Source organism: Cervus elaphus, chromosome 4 (genome assembly GCF_910594005.1).
Source record: "Cervus elaphus chromosome 4, mCerEla1.1, whole genome shotgun sequence".
Taxonomy (NCBI): Eukaryota; Metazoa; Chordata; class Mammalia; order Artiodactyla; family Cervidae; genus Cervus; species Cervus elaphus.
The window spans coordinates 8,891,402-8,913,028 of NC_057818.1; the positions used below are offsets into that span (position 1 = coordinate 8,891,402).

Below are 21,627 nucleotides of genomic sequence, written 5' to 3' on the forward strand. Positions count from 1 at the left end.
GTCTGTTCAAAATGAGACTGTGGCTATTATTCTTTAATGCATGTTATCTTATATTCTATCTCATTTCCCTGACATTACCTTTCACCATCTTCCACTCATTTGCAATGCCTGCTATACACCTGTATAACACACACACACACACAGACACACAGGCTTCAGGGAAATATTAGTGGAAGATGCCTCTCATCTACCTCCAGGATGGGATGGAAGTGCACAGCATACAATCACACTTGAGTGAAAATTAATTCAGGCAGACCTCATGGCTCAGTCAGTAAAGAATCTGCCTGCAATGCAGGAGACCTGGGTTCAATTCCTGGGTTGGGAAGATCCCCTGGAGAAGGAAATGGCTACCCACTCCAGTATTCTTGCCTGAGAAATCCCATGGGCAGTGGAGCCTGGTGGGCTACAGTCCATAGGGCTGCAAGAGCTGGACACAGTTGAGTAACTAAGCCACCAGACAAGGTAGAATTAAGAATAAAATGCAGTAAAGAGTAATGGCCACAGTCTCATTTTATATTAACAAAGGAATTATCTAAATTTAATATAATAGGCATGCAGCTCTATGGCAAAAACAAAAATGCAAAATATGGAATCAAAATAATTAGAAATGGAAGTACATATTGATAAAAACATGGGGGATATGAACCCATCACCAATAGCATTGTCTATAGCCATAAATCCCACATGGAAACAGACAAAGGACACTAACCAATTTCATATCTAATTATTCCCTCACCAAATAGCTAATTAACTAAAATAACATAAACTAACACTCTTAGAAAGATCAGGAAGATGAAAATTTAAGTAGGATATAGAATATTTTAATTAATATGTAAGATTAATGTTAAAGGCATATTATACTTTTGTCTTATAGAAAAGACATTTTAAATGTCTTTAAAGTATCTCCACAAATTGATCAGCTAAATACAGTTCCAAAAACATAAGTCCCCAAAAGACTGTGGTTGATCAAAGGGTAAGATTAAAGCAAAAATTGCAATTATTTTGAGTAACACACCTTTAAATACCTCTTATGTCAGAGAAGATCAAAATTAAAATTTGCACCTATACTTGTAAGTAAATAGGGATTGTGTAATATATAAAATGCCAATCAATATTCTGAAAATGACTATATTACCAAATGCAATGCACACCAAATGCGATCCCTATCAAATTACCAATGATATTTTTCACAGAACTAGAACAAAAAAATTCACAATTCATATGGAAACACAAAAGACCCTGAATAGCCAAAGCAGTCTTGAGAAAGAAGAATGGAGCTGGAGGAATCAACCTTCCTGACATCAGATTATACTACAAAGCTACAATCATCAAGACAGTATGGTACTGGCACAAAAACAGAATTATAGAACAATGGAACAAGATAGAAAGCCCAGAAATAAACCCATGCACCTATGGGTACCTTATTTTTGACAAAGAAGGCAAGAATATACAATGGGGCAAAGACAGCCTCTTCAATAAATGGTGCTGGGAAAACTGGACAGCTACATGTAAAAGAATGAAATTAGAACACTTCTTAACACCATACACAAAGATAAACTCAAAATGGATTAAAGATCTAAATGTAAGACGAGAAACTATAAAATTCTTAGAGGAAAACATAAAGAGGAAAACACTCAATGACATAAATCAAAGCAAGATCCTCTATGACCCACCTCCCAGAGTAATGAAAATAAAAACAAAAATAAACAAGTGGGACCTGATTAAACTTAAAAGCTTTTGCACAGCAAAGGAAACTATAAGCAAGGTGAAAAGACAACCCTCAGAATGGGAGAGAATAATAGCAAAAGAAACAACTAACAAAGGATTAATTTCTAAAATATACAAGCAGTTCATACAACTCAATGCCAGAAAAACAAAAAACTCAATCAAAAAGCAGGAAAAAGACTTAGACATTTCTCCAAAGAAGACATACAGATGGCTAACAAACACATGAAATGATGCTCAACATCGCTCATTATTAGAGAAATGCAAATCAAAAGTACAATGAGATATCACCTCACACTGGTCAGAATGGCCATCATCAAAAAGTCTACAAACAATAAATGCTGGAGAGGGTGTGGGAAAAAGGAACGCTCTTGCACTGCTGGTGGGAATGTAAATTGATACACCCACTATGGAAGATGGTATGGAGATTCCTTAAAAAACTAGGAATAAAACCACCATATGACCCAGCAATCCCACTCCTAGGCATACACCCTGAGGAAACCAAAATTGTAAAAGACACATGTATCCCATTGTTCATCACAGCACTATTTACAATAGCTGGAACATGGAAGCAACCTAGATGTCCAGCGACAGATGAATGGATAAAGAAGTTGTGGTACATATACGCAATGAAATATTACTCAGCCATAGAAAGGAACGCATTTGAGTCCGTCCTGATGAGGTAGGTGGACCTAGAATCTTATATAGAGTGAAGTGAGTCAGAAAAAGAAAGATAAATATCATATTCTAATGTATATATATGGAATCTAGAAAAATGACACTGAAGAATTTATTTGCAGGGCAGCAATGGGGAAATAGACATAGAGAATAGACTCATGGACATGGGGAGAGGGGAGGAGAAGGTGAGATGTGTGGAAAGAGTAACATGGAAACTTACATTGCCATATGTAAAATAGATAGCCAACGGGAATTTGCTGTATGTCTCAGGAAACTCAAACAGGGGCTCTGTATCAACGTAGAGGGATGGGAGCGGGTGGGAGATGGGAGGGAGGTTCAAAAGGGAGGGGACATATGTATACCTGTGGCTGATTCATGTTGAGATTTGACAGAAAACAACAAAATTCTGTAAAGCAATTATCCTTCAGTAAGAAAATAAACTGAAAAAAAGAAGACTCAAAAAAAAAAGCTAATATGTGACAAATAAATCCACATGAGATGTGTTAAATGCTATAATTGGAAGCGGATTCATAAATTAAATGCTTTATACATCCGTACAAATATGAGATATGCTTAAATATTAGGTAAGTGAAAAAATGTTTAACTTTAAATGTTCAAATATATGTATATTATATTTCAATGTGTGTCATATATGTATGTATGTATATATCAGTTCAGTTCACTCAGTCATGTCCAACTCTTTGCGATCCCATGGACTGCAGCACGCCAGGCTTTCCTGTCCATCACCAACTCCCAGAATCCACCCAAACTCATGTCCATCGAGTCAGTGCTGCCATCCAACCATCTCAACCCTTCTCCTGCCCTCAATCTTTCCCGGCATCAGGGTCTTTTCCAATAAGTCAGTCCTTCGCATCAGGTGGCCAAAGTATTGGAGTTTCAGATTCAGCATCAGTCCTTCCAATGAATATTCAGGACTGATCTCCTTTAGGATGGACTGGTTGGATCTCCATGCAGTCCAAGAGACTCTAACTTTTAACTTTAAATGTTTAAATATATGTATATTTCAATGTGTGTCATATATGTGTGTATATATAGACACATATATTTGGTTACTGCTTTTCATTTAAATTGGAAAATAAGAGGGAAAATATAAGTAATGTTTCCTTAGTAAAGTAAGAATCAGAAAAAACAGAAAACTAATCAAAATGTTTACAAGTTGACACTTTAGTGTGGCAGGGCAAAAAATAAAATAACCTCTGAGAAGTCAAGTGATGAGGAAAAAAGGAGGAAACACAAAAGCACAATGTATGTACAAGAAGCAGGGCAGAGCCTTTAAAGAATGCTATATGACATTCAACTAATTAGTTTGAAAAATCATAGTGAAATGCTAAAACAGTTTCCAAGAGGCTATCAAAATTGATCCATTTGTCTAGATCAATAACTATTTATTTGAATAGAACTCTTTTTTTAAAGTTTCATACTGTCACTTAAGTAAAATGGCATTGGGTCTGTAAGATTTAATAGGCAAGTAATTTCAAAGATTAACTGATTTTCACAACATGTAATGTTATCCAGAATGTTTAAAAGTTAGGCAATTCCTAGTCTGCTTTGAATCAGGAATGATTCTGTAACTGAGTTGAAATACTTCAAACCACAAACTGCAGTTCTCTTTTATATGGGAATATAAATACAAAAATTCTAAATAAGAGATTATTAAACTGAGCCCAGTAATGTATTTCAATAATAGCACACACTAAGAACTCGATACCATCATAAAAGTACCATTTAATAATAGAGAATCTGTTAATAGATTGACCCTCTTCAATCTGCCAATGAAGATATTTTTTTATCTCAGAGAAAGTCAAAAAGATATTTAATAAAATTAAGCATCAAATGCTTCTAGCATTTTATCTAAATACTTTCTAAATGCCTTAAACAACATCCATCTGTAATGGGTTGAATAGTGCCCTCCAAAAAAGTTCCTGTCCACCAAGAACATCAGAATGTGACCATATTTGGAGAAAGGGTATTTGCATGTGTGACTAAGGTAAGGATGGAGATGAAATCATACTGGATTAAGGCAGGCTATAAATCCAATGAGGGTGTCCTTAGAGAAGAATGCGATGTGAAGACGGAGGCAGGAACCGTAGTGATGCATCTACAGGACAAGGAACCCCAAGGAGTCCTTGCAACCAGCAGAAACTGGAGAAAGGCACGGGGCAGTTTCACTCTCAGAGTCCCCAGGAGGAATCAACCCTGCCAACACTCTGGCCTCCGGAACTGTGACGGAATCGATTTCTATTGTTTGAAGCCACCCAAGATGCGGTATTTTCTTAGGACAGCCCTAGGCACTGTGTGCTTAGCCGCTCAGTCCTGTCCGACTCTTTGCGACCCCGTGGACTATAGCCTGCCAGGCTCCTCCATCCATGGGGATTCTCCAGGCAAGAATACTGGAGTGGGTTGTCATTTCCTCCTCCAGGGCATCTTCCTAACCCAGGGATGGAACCCAGGTCTCCCACATTGCAGGCAGATTCTTTACCATCTGAGCTACCAGGGAAGCCCAAGACAGTCCTAGGAAATAAATACACCATCTTAACCCGAAACCAACATCACCCCTTATAGCAAGAGCATCCCCGCTAACTTCAGCAACAAGACAGTACTTCCCAAGGAATCATAATAGTTGACGTGTGGCCTGCTGAAGAGGAGGCTCCTCTCTTGCACACACCGACCTCTGAATCTATTTAACTGGCAATGTGCAGTGCCTGAGCTGATGCTTTGCAAACCAGGACAGAGGAAGAAAATCACCAGTGAGGTGTCTGACAACTGTCCCTGCATTCATTCCTATGACCATTCCTTCTGCAGGTTACAGACATCTGCTTGAATTCTTGAATCCTGCTTTGCCCACTTCTTAGGTCATTCCACACAAGGCACTTAGCTTTCCTGAGCTGTCCTTCTCTAATCTATAAGATAGAGATCATATACATATACATTTTGCTACAGCAAAGATGCAGCTAAAATAAGAATGGATCAAAAAGACACTTAGCTCAAAACCTGGCACACAGTAGGTACTCAATAATTGTTGGTTTCGTTCCTTTCTGAAATATTGACATATCAAGGGTGAGCCTTAGAGATGAGAATTATATTTGGTCAATTATGTTATTCAGAGTCTCCCAATTGTGGTAAAACTATAGATTTAAAAATCTCCTCATAGATCAATTTCTCTAAGTCGATTGAATTACAGACAGGTAATTCACATACTGAAGCAAGAGGGAAGAAAGAATTTTGTTGGTGAGGGTGTATTTTTTTTTTAATTAGCCTATGAATCACTGAAATGCAATGTTTCATCATCACTTTCTATTTATAAAGATAGTGGTGGCCAAATGGTCTAAGCCTATACACACCAATGGGAGAAACAGACCTTTATGTACCAAGAGCAGTTGATTTCACAGGTTGTTTACTGCACAGTTTTTAATTTAACATTTTCCCAGAGGCCTTTAGAATTATTGTATGCATTTTGAAAAGTCCAATAAATATTTGTCATTTTATATAGAGCCATCATTTTTTGTTTGTTTGTGGGTTCCCCTCCCCTCTCAAACACAAATCAAGTGAAATATTTAAGGTCTGAGCCAAGCACCCAGGAGCTTATTCAAAATGAGTCCAAATGAATTTGCTGGCAAATGCTGGGAGTATGGAAATGAGGTTAAACTTAAGAATCCCCGAGTGGGCTGGAGAAGGAATGCTATGCAGGATGCCCTCTGGGGCAAGCTAGACTAGAAACCTGAGTAGCCGAGAATTAGCCCAGAGCGGTGTGCCTGGCAAGGAGGGGCCGGGGAGAGGTGCCTGGAAGGTCAAGGGGCAGGAGGCAGGGAGATCCAGTGTCTGGAAACCAAGAGGGAGGGGCCACTGCCCTCCCCCAGCCCACCTCCAGCACACACACCCCGAGTCAGTCATCTGACGGCCAAAGGACAGCCAGTTAAAACCACCCTCCTAGCACGATCCTGCACTACGCGCTATGCTCGCCGACTAAGTCTAACATGTTTATTTGGAGTTCCCAAGTCACCCAGTTGCATCGGTCCTTTTTTTTTTTTTTTTTTTAACATCACTCAAATCAGTCTTGTCACTTACTTGCAAATCCCTGCGCATTGAGAGCCTACTGATGCTCGGTGGGGCCAGGACGAAAGGTGAGCTGAAACGTGCACAGTCTCTGCCTTGCTGACCTCGGTGTTTAACCGGGAGGTCTGCTCCTCTGTCCCGCTTCTCACAGACTTGACCCAGAGCATACGTCTGCCTCCTATGAACCACCCCAATCTCCCCGCCTTCAGTCTGCTGTCTTCTCCCTCACCCTCCACATTCAGGAGATAACAATTCCGTCATATTACTCAACTGAGAAATACATGCTGGCTCTCTGTTGCCTACAGAAAGTGAAAGTTGCTCAGTTGTGTCCGACTCTTTGCGAGTCCATGGACTATACAGTCCATGGAATTCTCCAGGCCAGAATACTGGAGTGGGTAATCTATCCCTTCTCCAGCAGATCTTGCTGATCCAGGAATAGAACCGAGGTCTCCTGCATTGCAGGCAGATTCTTTACTAACTGAGTTATCAGGGAAGCTCAATTGTCTACAGAACAAAGTCCCAACTCCTTAGTAAAATGTAGAAGAGTCTGGCCTGAATTTCCATTTCTTCCCTCTAGCCTCATCTTCAGGCTCTACTCCTACTTGAATTTTATGTTTCAGCAACTCCAAGAGATTGTTACTTTCCCAAGATACTACGTTGGATCACACTCCCAGCCTTGGTGCTTCCACTCAGCCTTCTAAATTAGGCTGGACTGTGATATCTTCCCAAATTTCTACCTGTATTATGCGCCCCCCCGGTCTAGTTGGTCTTACATATTGGACACTCTACAAATGGTGTTCTGGATTGTCCCCGTCAAAATGCAATCTGCATATCACAAAGTGCATGCTTCAGTTCAGGTGAGTATTTATTGAAACCTAAACTGAGGCACTCTGCTCGACTTGGGGGCTACAGATTGAATAAGACATGACCCTATACCCCGTGGTTCTCACCATCTATTTCAAGGGACATAAGTAAGAAAACAAGGGCAGTGATGGGTGATTTATTAAATAACACAATATTATAATATATGATAAAATTAAAATTATGTATTTCATATGGATGAGTAGTTGCTTTTAACTAAGAGAAGGCTTCCTAGAATAGCCGATTCCTGAATTAGGCATCAAGAGATTATGGTAGACAGAATAATGGTCCCCAAAGATACTCACCTCCTAACACCTAGAACCTGTGAATATGTTTACCCTGCTTTGCAGATGTGATTAAGGATACTAAGATGGGAAGAGTATGTGAGATTATCCAGATGGGCCCAACATGATCAAACGAGTCCTTCCTTAAAAGAGGGAGGAAGGTCAGAGGCAGAGAGATCTGAAGATGCTACACTGCCAGCTTTGAAGATGGAAGAAAGGGCCATGAGCCAAGAAATGCAGGTGGCTTCCAGCAACTGGAAAAAGACAAGGAAGTAGATTCTCCACTGGAGCCTCCATAAGGAATGCAGCCCAGTGATACTTCGATTTTAGCCCAGAGACCCATATTGGGCTCCTGACTTCCAGAAGTGTAAGAGAATACATTTGTGTCTTTTTAAGCCACTAATTTTGTGACAATTGCTTAGAGAAACAACAGGAAACTCACAAACAGATATACAGGCGTTTAGTGGGAATTCTCTAGAGAAACAATATGTGCAGAGCAAGGGTCCTAGACCATTTCTCAATGTGAGAAAAGCTCGGCAGAGTCATCAGAGAGCTGGTAAGCCAAAGTTACCATCAGAGGTGGGCGTCCCACGTGGCACTAGTGGAAAAGAACCCCCCTGCTCATGCAGGAGATGTAAGCAATGCAGGTTCAATCCCTGGTTCGGGAGGATCCCCTGGAATAGGAAATGGCAACCCAACCTCAGTATTCTTGCCTGGGAAGTCCCATGGACAGAGGAGCCACTGGAGCTCTGGAATGTTGGCAGTGATGGTGGTAAAAGTGAAGACAGGGATGGCCGTTCTTTACCTGCACAGGAGGAGTTCAATAGAAGTGTCCCTGGTCCAGCCTTTTTGGATAAAGGCCACCTGGACCCAAGAGGAGGCACCAGAGAGCTCTTTGGTGTCAGAGCAGGTCACGAGGGAAAAAGAATCAACTTCCCAGGCAATGGTGGTGAATGGCAAAGGTGACCCTCAGAAGAGTCGGCGGCTTAGTTCCATCAGCAGGTGCGAGTTCAGCCACTGACCCCGTCTTGCAAACGCTCCTCTCTCTCGTGACTGCAGACTCAGACAGGTGACCTCTAGAGGTGAGGCTCTCAGGAGACTTCAGGTTCTTCCTATCTTGGGTGAGGCCAGAAATACCCCAGGCAGAGAGACGTCCAGGCAGGATGTCCTCAGAGCTGGCTGTGAGTGGCCACTGGGAAGGGAAGGCAGAGGCAAGTGAGACCGATAGGGCAGAAGTAGGGTGAAGTCCAGGAAAGTTCAAGCATTTAATTTTGTCCTGATTTTGTCTGAGGCTAAGGGGTCAAGCCATTTCTTATTTTATCCAAGTCAGCCCAGCAGCCTCTAGAGAGAAGACAATGGCACTGCTGCAGTATTTCCAAAGCCCTAGACTAAATGTCTTAGCGCTGCCCTGAGGCACCTAAAACACCCCTGGGAGTTAGAACCTCACCCGGCTTAAAATAAGAGTGTTACCCAGGGCTCAACAATGAGCAGGTGGAGTGGGGGACTTCAGTACCGTGTGGGGCCTATGTCAGCTGGCCCAACCCTTTCCAGCTGTTTTGTGGGAAAACTGCGTTTGCTTTGTGATGAAAGTTCCCTTGGGACCCGGGACTCACTCCAAGAGCCATTTTGACAGAGAAGTTTCCTCTCACAAGGCTGCCTCAAGCTTGGGTTCACATCACACTCATCTCTAGGCCCTGATCAGAGGTTCGTAGGTGTTCTCACTGTTGTTTCGTTGCTAAGTTGTGTCCAACACTTTTGTAACCCCATGGACTGGAGCCCACCAGACTCCTCTGTCCATGGGATTTCCCAGGCAAAAATACTGGAGTGGGGTGCCATTTCCTTCTGCAGGGCATCTTCCCGACCCAGGAATCGAACTCAGATCTTCTGTGCATCTCCTGCATTGCAGAGAGATTCTTTTACTGCTGAGCTACTGGGGAAGTCCTTCTCGTGTAGTCACAGTCAAAATCTCTCTGGAAGCGCTTTCTCATACTTCCTGAATGAGGGCCACGCCTAGAAAGACCTCTCAAGCTCTCCGAAGGCTTTCCATCTGGGACAAGGGTCCAGTTGAAACTTCTGCAGAAGGGACACCTGTGTGAGGATCTGAAGGGTAAGAGGGGACTAACTAGGCAAAGAAGGGGCCTGTTTTCCAGCAAAGATGAAATTTAAGAAGCCAGGGGGAAGGCTGGAGCCAGACAGTACAGGTTTACCAGAGCCAGTAGGTAACTCCTCCCCACTCCACATTCAGTAACATCACATGTGAAGCCTAAAATGGGGGGAGTATTTACACCACAGAAACTGGCAGATGCTACAGATCAAGGCTTCTTAAAGTTTCATTTGAGGATAAGGACCTTATCTTTCTGGCACTCTTTTTATAAACATTATTTATTTATTTGGCTGTACTGGGTCTTGGTTGCAGCACACGGAGTCTTCAGTCTTTGTGGTGGCATGTGGGCCCTTCAGCTGCAGCGTGTGGGATCCGGTTCCCTGACCAGGGGTTGGACTCAGCCCACTGCCTTCGGAGCATAGAGTCTTAGCCACTGAACCACCAGGGAAGTCCGGGATTCTTGTTGCTAGCAGCTTACCTGGCAGATTACAGAAGCTCACTAATTGTGAATTTGGGGGGAAGTGAGCTGAATGAAGTTACAGAATTCAGTCATCTGCTTTCCCAACCTACGGCTTAACCTATAAAATGGTTGAGAATCAGCTGGAAGGAAGAGAGAAAAAACCAGGATGAGAACCCAAACTTCTCCTGATTGGTTCTCAGAGAGGCAAGTTCCCATCAGCTTTGAGCAGCAGCTCTTCCACTCATTGAGAATAAGGGCAGTCAAATACCTGAATCTCAATTTCCTCACACCTCTGACAATTAGTCTCAGTTACAACTTCTGGTAGAAAGCATTGGTGTGGTGTGTACTGGGTTTTTCTCATCCCAGTGCCATGTAGGGACTCTCAAGGACTCAGTAATTCACAGGGTTGTCAACTTGCTTTGGGTGGGGGGGAACTGGTGTCCAGCTTTTTCTACAAAAGTGATAATATGTGTAGACATATATGTTATGAATATGAGCTTAATTTTAAGAGTGGGAGTTCCAGAGATGGTCATATTTAGATTCAGATCTTGATTCTATCAGTATTTTTAGTTACAGGGACAACTTATTTATCTTCTCCTTATCTACAATTATTCTGATACCTCCTAAAATTGTGATGAAGCTTTATTGAGATAATGCAAGTATAATCCTTGGCATATAGCCTACTGCATAATAAGTTTCCCATAAACAGTAGTCAAAGGTTTTAAGAAACAAAAATGTGAGACGTGCAGGAGATCCAGAGATGACTTAGACAAATGTCCCTCACTGGAGAGCTACCACTTAAGGGAAACCAGGCACCAGTGGGCCTTCTGGATGCTTGCAATTTATTACTTGCAGTGCTGAAACAGCCCAACTAGCTCCATATAATTATTTTCCTAATGATGAACTTGAGGGCAAGAGAGGTTATGGAGCATAAGGCCACAGTTCATATAAGGCCACTAGAATTTTAACCTGGTTTTCCTGTTTTCAAAACCTATGATATTCTCTATATTATGCTACCTTGATAGGTAAGAAAGTCCCAAGGGAAAGCCTCTTTCAAAATTTTTAATTTGTCCAAGATAAAATAATAATAATATCCAAGCTACAATTCAAGTCTTTGAAACCTACCCTGGTGTAGTTTGCATCAACCCAGCACCCCACACAAGTAGATTTAGATCAGCTCTATTCAGGACATTAGTAGGTCAAAATAAACTACATGTGTGGGTCAATGCTGGAATTCAAACGCTCCTGTTCACAGGTGCAAACAGAGGACATTAAATGCCTTTTGTTACCCAAATGTATGAACAATAACTCTGTTTTTTTCCACACTAATCCCACACTTCTAAACTCCCCAGCACTACTTCTAGCCCTGTTACCCACTGGATGTGTGCCTCAGTTTCCACATTTAGAAAGAAGAACCATAATCCTTCACAATGCCACTGTGAGACAAAGCCATCTGAATTCACTAGGTGTAATTCTGTGTACAAAATGGGTGCCCGTCCACATTCAGTTTCCTTCCTTTCCCCAGAAACACAACTTTGGGCTTCCCTGGTGGCTCAGAAGGTAAGAATCTGCCTGCAATGCAGAAGACCAGGTTTGATCCCTGAGTCGAGAAGATCCCCTGGAGAAGGGAATGGCTACCCACTCCAGTATTCTTGCCTGGAAAATCCCACGAACAGAGGAGCCTGGTGGGCTACAGTCCTTAGGGTCACACAAAAGAGTCTCTGACACAACGGAGCGACTAACACGTTGTCATCTAGCTGCATCCTAAGCTCAGCACTGGGGAGGACACAGTATTCTATAGGGTACGCCCTGAACCATGAGTAACCCCAGCCCTTGTTTATGCCGAGAGATTCCACTATCAGGACTCTCCCTCAATAATGGGTGGTGGTGACGGGAATCAAAGTGCAGTCTTGGGACATTCAGCAAACATTAACCACTCCACTGGTGATTACTTCACAACGGGCTCTACTGTCTGCCAACCAGTTATCACACGGGACCATGAGTGAGGACAGGGTAGTCACAGGTGAAGGCTGAGCACCACACTCAGGTACTTTCGGAAATGAGTCAAGTGGGAGAGGCAGAAGGACCAGGTCAGACATCCCCGTTCTGTGATGAGTCTGTGGTCCACATCACTGCTTTTGAAGAAATGTATCTGGAGCGCGAGGACCACATTTCAGTCCAGCTCTGCTGGCAACCGGCTGTAGGCCCTGGCGTGAGTCACCACGCAGACCACATTTATGAACAAGGAGGGTGACACGGTTGGAAAGACTTGAACTTGGATTCCTGGAGCTGCACTCCCCAGCCGCGTGGGCTTGACCTCACTGGCTGGCTTCACAATCCGCTGCTGCTAAGAATGTTATAGCCCACAGTACAGCTCTACATACTTGAATGTTTGAGATTGTGTCTTGACTGGTAGGCTTGCCAAGAACACTCCTTCGGTCTGATCCTCTGTATTAGTTTCCCATTGCTGCTACAACAAATTACCACAAACTTAACACAACACAAGCTTAGTAGCTTAAAACCCAATATTCTTGAGGTCTGAAGTCCAAAGTAGGTCTGTCTTACTGGACTAAAACTGCAGTGTCAGCAGGACTGGGTTCCTCCCAGAGGCTCTAAGGGAGAATCCTTTTTCTCATCTTTTACAGCTTCTATGGTGGTTCAGTCACTATGTCATGCCCGACTCTTGCGACCCCATGGACTGTAGCCTGCCAGGCTCCTCTGTCCATGGGATTCTCCAGGCAAGAACACTGGAGTGGGTTGCCATTCCCTTCTCCAGCAGCTTCTATAGACTGCATGCCTTCCTACCTCTTGCTCCATCTTCAAAATTCATCACTCCGGCCTTTGCTTTGTCCTCATATCTCTGTCTCTGGCATTTGTATTAATTATCCTGGAAGCTTTTGATGATATTGGGCCTATCCACATAATCTAAAGTAATCTCCCCATCTTGAGAGCCTTACTTTAATCATATCTGCAAAGTCCCTTCTGCCATGTAAGGTAACACATTCACAGATCCTGAAATTATGATGTGGACATCTTTTTTCTTGGGGGGGGTGGGTGGGCGGTCAGTGGGGGGAGGCTTATTCTCCCTACTACATCATCTTTTTAAAATGTATTTATTTTTTCCCTCACTGATTTAATTTGGCTGCACCAGGTCTTAGCTGCAGAAGGTCCTCAATCTTCACTGTGGCGTGCAAACTCTTAGTTGCAGTATGTGGGAATCTGGTTCCCTGACCAGGAGGTGAACCCAGGCCCCCTGCATTCGGAGTGCAGTCTTAGATACTGGACCGCCAGGGAAGTCCCCTGCCTACCACATCACCTTACAAGCAAAGTTAAATGACAGTCATCTAGGAGAAAGAGTTAAATAATCTCCATTTGCAAACTACTTTGATAATAACAAGTAAATGGAAGGGAAGAAAGGTTGGGAATCAAAGGAAATTACAGTTTAGCTGGACTGGAGTACATTGAAGCAATGTGAGCTCAGTTAGCATCTGTGAAGTGAGGGTTATAGCGCTGCTACCCATCACATAGATTTATTTAATGAGATATTATTCATAAAGTATTTCTACAGTGTGGAGATACTAGGAATCCTAACCCAGATACCCTACCTTCTTCACACTTACTATGCCATTTACATAAGAATTAAAGAGCTGGTCGGTGAGTGGTCAAGGCTCAGAGACATGGTGACTTTCTGACAAAGTACGTCTCCAGTTACCTCTCAGAGCAGACCTTGCATGCCTCTCCTGTCAGACTTCATGGTATTCTTTTAGATATTAAAAATAGTAAGCAATGTGAAGGCAATTTAGAGTTCACAAGGCATTTTCTCCCTTCAACTTCATCACACTCTCTACCCAGGGTGTTAATTCCCTCTACCCAGAGGAGGAGACGAAATGTCAGAGTCAGTTCAGTTCAGTTCAGTCGCTCAGTCGTTCTGACTCTTTGTGACCCCGTGGACCGCAGCACGCCAGGCCTCCCTGTCCATCACCAACTCCCGGAGCTTACTCAGACTCACGTCAGAGTGGTTAAGCCCGAAGTCGCAGCGGTGAGAAGTGGAAAGCCAGGCTCTACTCCCACTTTTCCAACTCTGGCATCACGCCTTTCTGCCATGCCCTGCTATCTACTTCCTTGAGTTTTGTCACAATCATGTACTATGGCTGCGAAAGCAAGGCTAAAAGAATCCAACAAAAATTAACAGGCCACTCGTGAGATGACTGATCATCATTTTTATTGCTGATATTTTATTCTGAGTATGTTCCTTGGGCTCAAAATACTGGAACTGGAGTAATCTGGGCTTGAATCCTGGTTCTGACACTTAGAAGTCAGTGATATTCTGCAAATCATCTAACCTCTGAGTCTCAGCACCAGCTCCTCCTCCAGGAAAGCCATGCATTACTGTCATTTGGACACAAATGTAAAAGTGAATGCAGTTGTTGCGTGACAGATTAGTGGGGTCAGACTATACTTATGGAGATGTTCCAAGGAAGGTTTGATTGGATTAATCCTTCTAGAACCCTTGCAATTAAGTGGAAACTACCATAGAGGCTAACAGATAGGTGAGCCGGCCTGCCTTCCATCAGTCTTGCCCATCTTTTCTAGAGACAATTGTTTGGGGAGATAAATGTTTAGGTTTCAAGAAATCAAGTTCAATTTCTCTGTGGCCTTCTCACTTCAGGTGAATATGAAAAGAGTTACAATTTGGAAGGTACATCATAAATCCAGTGACAGCTATTCTGGAACTGATTGGAGACACTTTCAAACCTAATTAAAGTGGTTTCCCTTCTTGAATTTGCTCCAGGTATGCATTTATTGCCTGGGCTGGAAACTAATTTGTAGCAAGATTTGAGATCCAGGCCCTTATACTGGGAGGTTTGTTATATGTGATTAAGCTAAACTATTTAGTTTAATACCAGAGAAGTAATTTAAAATAAAAGAAACTGCATTCCATATTCAAGAAGTAAAATACCCTTCTAAGTATAAACAGAATTAAATTGCATGAAAGTATATTTTCTGAAACCAAATGTCTATTTCAGGTGCTCTGTGAATATGGACTTAAGAAACATTTATCTTAAGAGTCACTTCTTCAACTACAAGGCCAATTCCCTCATACCTAAACTCACTGCTTTTCTTCCCCATTGCCTTTTTCCTTTTCTTCTTCATTCTACTCTCATGCTGACCTCCTTCTATTGCAATGTCATTATAAGAAATGAATAAGATGTTTAAAATGACTTAGCACAGTGCTCGACACATAGAAGGCACCTATCAAATCAGAGCCTACCTCAACGTCATCACCACCACCATCACCATGAATACCGTCATTTGTCTAGAGACCCTTCCTTCTGGAGAGTGAGGGAGGGTAGGAGATTACAAAAGGAAACCAGGGGGTCACTAACTGAGGGGTCTAATCCTTCCCTAACAATAACTTTCATTGAGTTCCCCTTACCACTCTGTTTTGTGGATCTGGCAAACTCTCCATGACAAAGGCAGAACTGAGGCAGAGATTCATTAACACGCTTGTTTATGATCAAATATCTACTAAGCTCTTATTCAGCTTGTACATCTCAGCTCAATCATTGCCTCCTAAGGGAAACCTTCCCTGAGCCCCTGGACAAAGTCAAACCACCCTGGTATATAGTCACGTAACATCATGTACAACCACCCCACTGTAATTTCCCTCATAATTGCATTTTTACTTTTATTTGCATTTTCATTTGGTCTTTTGGTCTCTGCCAAAATATCATAAGCTCCTTATGTGATTTTCTAACTTTTATTCCCTAGGCTCTACCACACACGGGTACGCAGTAACTAGTTGGGTTTTTTAATACTAACATTTATTTATTTGGCTGCACCAGGTCTTAGTTGCAGCACGTGGAATCTTCGATCTTCTTTGCCACATGCAAGATCCTTTCCTTGAAGCATGCAAACTCTTAGATGTGACTTGTCGGGCTTAGTTCCCTGACCAGGAGCAGAACCTGGGCCCCCTGCACAGGAAGCATGGAGTCTTAGCCACTGGACCACCAGGAAATTCCCTAATTGTTCAATAAATGAATGAATGAATCAATCAATCAATAAGACCAACAATAATAAGTCTTGGTGAGGATATAAAAAAACTAGAACCCTCATAAATTGTTGGTGGAATTATAAAATGGCATAGCTACTATGAAAAACAATCTGGCAGTCCTTTGAAATTCTAAACATATAGTCACCGTAAGACTGACCAGTTCCACTCCTAGACATACATCCAAGAGAACAGAGAACTGAGGCTCACACAGAAACCTTTACATGAATGCACACAGTATCATTAGAGCCACAAACTGGCAAACAACCAAATGTCTATCAACCCATGAATGAATAAATATCACCAAGGAATATTATTTGACAACAAAAACAAATGAGGAACTGACATATGCTACGCCACGATCTATCTTGAAAACTTTATACTAAGTGAAATAAGCCAGTCCCAAAAAAGCCATATATCATGAATCCACTGGTTCAAAATTATCCAAAACAGGAAAAAACCCATAGAGGGAGACTATATAACATTCCAAGAGAAATGGATTTCCATCTAAGCCTTTCTGCATTTTCCATTTAGTCGTTGCCCTTATTCATATAGCAACCTTGACTCGGGAGACGGGAGAACCAGCGGGTGAATGGCAGGATTTACGTGCTACAACCTGACACCAAATCCAAAATGCTACTGTCACCCCGAAGTCTGCCTTCCCAGCAAACCAAACACTTGTGAAAGTGGGAACTGGGTGTCAGAGGAAATGGGGCAGGGATATTTCATTTGCAGTGATAATTCCAGATCATTCCAAACCCAGTGGCTGAGATGCATTTTCAAGAGGAACAGATGGGTGCCTGTGAGCATGGGAGCTTCAGACATTCAGGAGAAGATGTTTTAGCCAAATCTCCTCGGGGAGTCCATCTGGTCCAGGCCAAGACAGCTTACTCCATGAGGAGGCTTAATGAGGCCTGAAAATGCCTGCAGCTCTGAGGAGGTGGGCTTGTGGAAGGGGCAGCGTTCTCATGGGAAGCTAGCCTATTCGGGTCTTGATGGTGACTTTCAGGTCACCTCTGAGAAAGGAGAAAAAAGATGCCGCTCTGAGGAGGCAACACCATGAATACAACCCATCCTTTGCAAGCGCCCTTTGTAGAAGGAGGACTGAGGAGCCATCCACACGTGGCCCAGCCCAGCTCCTGCTGCACGGGAAGGTTGATAGTTACAGGTTCCATGAGTTCAGAGTGAAAGACAGACGCATCCAAGGGCAGCTCTCAGGGGGCATTCAGTTCCCACCAGCTGTTTGATATTATTTTTCACAGCATGGCTTTCCATGCTGCAAGTCATTAAGTCTCCCAAACTCCCAAATTCCTTAGCCCTGCGAAACTTCAGCTGATAATGTAATGTGATCACTCTCTGAAACGCAAGGCTCTCCAGGGTGGTGCACATTACTGGTTAAAAACAAGAGTCACACGTTGTTCCGAGCACAGAGGAGATCAGAGGCGACATGGGTGAAGGTCTAGGGTGGCAGGTCTCAACTTCCGATCTTGAGGACCCATTGACACACTTACCATCTACTGAGGTTCCCAAACAGTTTTCGTTTATGTGAGTTATATCTATCAGTATTTACACTTCACAAATTCAAACTCACGAAATTTTAATATTTATCTACTTATTTACAATAATAATAGTAAATCCATTACATGCCAACATAAGGAACACAGCTTTGTTTAGTAATAGTATAGTTTTCAATTTAAGAAAACAATTCAGTGACAAGAGTGACATTGTTTAACAAAACATTTTTTGCAAATCCCTTTAATGTCTGGCTTAGAAGATAGCTAGGTTCTCACGCAGACTTCTGCATTCAATCTGTTATAATTTAATTTTTGGTTAAAGAATATGAACCAAAGCCAGACTCACATAGACATGTAACTAAAATAGAGAAGAATGTTATAATAGTTTTTTCCAAGTAACTGTGTGTAGTCTTGTTTGATACTACACCAAAACTCAACAAGAGATATTTCTTAAAGGTTAGTTGCATGGTAGAATCTGAAACCTTATCATTAATTTATTTTGTACTCTGCCCAGTTAAAATCCAGGGTTCCATCTCATACTTTGAATGGTTCTTGAACCCATTCATAATAATTCATTTGGAAAATATAGATTCTCTGAGTTATGCAGATTTTAAAATATTTTCATATTTTGCTTGTACCACATTTTTTAAAAATTCACATTTACTGGCACTCATGATAAAAGAATCAACCTGCCATTGCAGGAGACAAAAGAGATTCAGGTTCGATCTCTGGCTCTGGAAGATCCCCTGGAGAAGGAAATGGAAACCCACTCTAGTATTCTTTCCTGGAAAATTCCACGGACAGAGGAACCTGGTGGGGTCACACAGAGTCGGACATGACTGAACATACACATAAGATTAATACCATCAATCTCATCACAGAAGTATTTAAGTATTGGGATGCTGTCAAGCTTGCAGTTGCAGATACAAGTTGTACGAAATTCTAATTTTCACTTGAAAGGTTGCATTTTAGCAGTGGCAAAAAATACTATCAGTTGTTTTCCTTGAAGTGACAGGCCTATCTTTTTTGTTTTCAAGAAAGTGTCTGCCAAATACCTCAGCCTGAATAATTATAATTTGTCTGTCAGTTGCTCTTCCAAGTGAAATGGTGTTGCATGAAGAAAGTGGCTAGTTGAGCTCACAACTCACACACACAAGTGCTTTGCCTGGAGGCCACCATTGTGCTTTGCCAGACAGCAGAAGTGGGAGTGCTTTCTGCAAGCTTCCTGATGCATCACACAAAATATGAAAAGATGTGTATTCAAGAGTTGAGATTTAATTACATTAATCATTAGTATTGCTTTATTTAGGACATTCTTAAGGGAAAAATGCTTTGTGAAAAAAATGCTTTGTGTACTTATTTGCTTGTCTTCTGTGTCACCGAGAGAGCACAGGCATGCAGGGCACAATGACAGCTTGTGCAGTTCTGCTGCTGCTTAGATTCCTGCTAAGGCACCAGCTCTGTCATCCACCGTGGCTTTTGTGCCATCAGGGAAACTGTCAACATGGCGATAAAGGCAAGTAATGTCTTAATATATTATGAAAATAGCTTAGACCTTGCAGACCCCCTGAAAGACTCTTGGAGACCCAGTAGGGTCCATGGATCATGCTAAGAGGAACACGGATCTAGAGAATAGGGGAACCCTAGGAAACGTAACTGGCCACAGCCTGAGGTGCCATTAAAGAGCTTCCCCTGGGCAGCAGTGGTCAGCTGTCCTTCTGAGACACCTCCCATCGGTCACCATGTGGAGACACTTCGAAGGGAAGGCTGACAAAGCAAATGCAGGAAAGCCGCGTGGAAGCCCACAGCGCTCATCTGGATGAGAAATGTCGGGGGTCTTGAAGAGGGTGGGGGGAGTGGGGTGGAGGGAAGGCTTCAGAGAGCTGGGGGACGGTGGCCGTGCCATGAATCCTACATCCAGATCTCAACCCCATCACCAGGCAGGTCATTAGAACCATAAATTACAAATTAATCTTAACAGAAAAGTGAGGGAGGAGAGTGTTGTGCGTGAATTCTTCCTCTGCCCTCCCTGTGTATATCTGATGACTCTGGGTTTCCTCTGCAAAAGTCAATGAAACAATTAAGTCTCTGCCCATTTTTCCTCATCCTGATCTCAAACAGTGTTAAAAAGGCTTGCACCACACTTTCACACCCGGGCCTGTTAATAATTCATGCGCTTGCCTTCTTTAGTTCTTTTGTCTTTCCTGCTTAAACCCGGTGGAAACGTGGGAGCTTCCTTTTGATTTCTCAGTGCTACATCCTTACACACATTCAAACGGCTGCTTCTCTAACACCGATGATTGGAGCTGGTGACATCCTCTCTGCCTTTCACCAAAACCCCAACCAAAGACAATATTCGATCTTGGCTCACTGCATCAGCTTGCTTTGTGAGGAATTCTCAGTCACTCTTGGATAGCTTAGCCCAGAGTCGTGGCTGAGCTGGAGGAGGTGACTCTGCTGCTCCTCAGAGCATGGTCAGTGGGACCAGCAGCATCAGCTTCACCCTGGCAAAGGGTTTCTCAGCCCTTGACACTGGTGACGTCTGGGGCCAGAAACCTCTCTGTTGTGGGAGCTGTCCTGTGCACTGTGGGATGTTTGGCAGTATCCTTGACCTGCACCCACTGGCTGCTAACACCACCTTCCTGCACCCCAAGTTCTGGCAACTGAAAGCGTCTCTGGACATTGCCTGAGGTCCTCTGGATGTAAAATCACCCCAGCTGAGGACCCACCAGGCCCTGTTGGAAATGTAAACAATCCAGTCCCATCCCAGAGCTAATAAATCAGAAGTCTTTTCCAAGACTCTAGTTGATTCACATGCACATGGACGTGTGAGAAGGGCTGGGCTAGAGTGCTGGTTCCCAAACTTGGCTGCGCATTGCAATCACCTAGGAACTTCTAAGGAAACTTAAATGTCTGGGCCCCACCTCCAGAGATCCTGAGTAAGTTGGTGTGGGTGTAGTCTGGGCACTGGGATGTTTAAGATCTCACCAGGTGATTCGGATACAGCAAAGTTTAAAACCACCATTGCTGACATGATTGAGCCCCACTCTTCATGCTTCACAAATGAGGAAACCAAGGCACAGAAGGGTCCAGGAACCTTCCCATCAGACAGGCAGTAGATCCAAGATTCAAACCATAAGCTTCCATACAATCAAGGAGCACTGGGCAATGCTCTACTAGTCCTTTCTAGCTCCTCTAAAAACTGTGATTGTTTTTGTACTTCTCTGTTTAATTTCTCTCTTCTTGATCAAATGGTAAAGTCTCTGAGGGTGGCAAGGGTCAATGCCTGTCTGGCTCACCATGACAAGCGCTTCCCTGGTGCTGCGAAGTTATGTTGGAGAGAGTGACTGGATGAACAAAATGAACAGATAACACCATCAAGAGCCTAGTCTGCATCTGTTTGGTGCCCAAGTCCTCTGCTCCAAGTCAGAGAAAAATGACAGGCATTCTGTCTGTGGATGAGCTGCCTGCCTACTGGTCAGCCTCTCAGGCCCTATGCCTGCTGGTTGAGGCCAGAGGGGGACAGGGGCCAGGTCTGAGCAGCGACCACAGCATCAGCATCTCCAGGGGAGTCTTGAACTCATGGCAAGGAAATGTGTCCACCTCCAGTCCTCCTATCTCCATGTATGACCAGGTCAACTGTGTTCCTTTGTAGATGCAGACACTAGGGTTCTGAGTAGCAATAACCTGCTCTTAAATGCTGGGGAGATAGAACTCAGAGGGGCCCTGTGGTTCCAGCCCTACCATGACCCTGTGCAGAAGAGACTCTCTGGGCGCCCTGGGGCCAGGGAGGCCCTTGGATGTCAGGCCCAACAACATTCTCCAGCCTCATTTCCCATTTTTCTCCTCCCTGCCACCCACAGAAACCCAACGGA

At 43.1% G+C, this 21,627-nt stretch overlaps 1 long non-coding RNA gene across 2 annotated transcripts in view; it reads right to left on the reverse strand.

Moving 5' to 3' along the window:
• Positions 1-4,837: 4,837 nt before the first annotated feature.
• The window catches only part of LOC122691542, a 144,411-nt gene continuing 127,621 nt past the window's right edge, over positions 4,838-21,627 (reverse strand). For both annotated transcript variants that reach the window (XR_006340437.1, XR_006340436.1), the window contains exon 4: positions 4,838-8,814. This is a non-coding gene — a long non-coding RNA (uncharacterized LOC122691542). The remainder of the gene's footprint in view (positions 8,815-21,627) is intronic.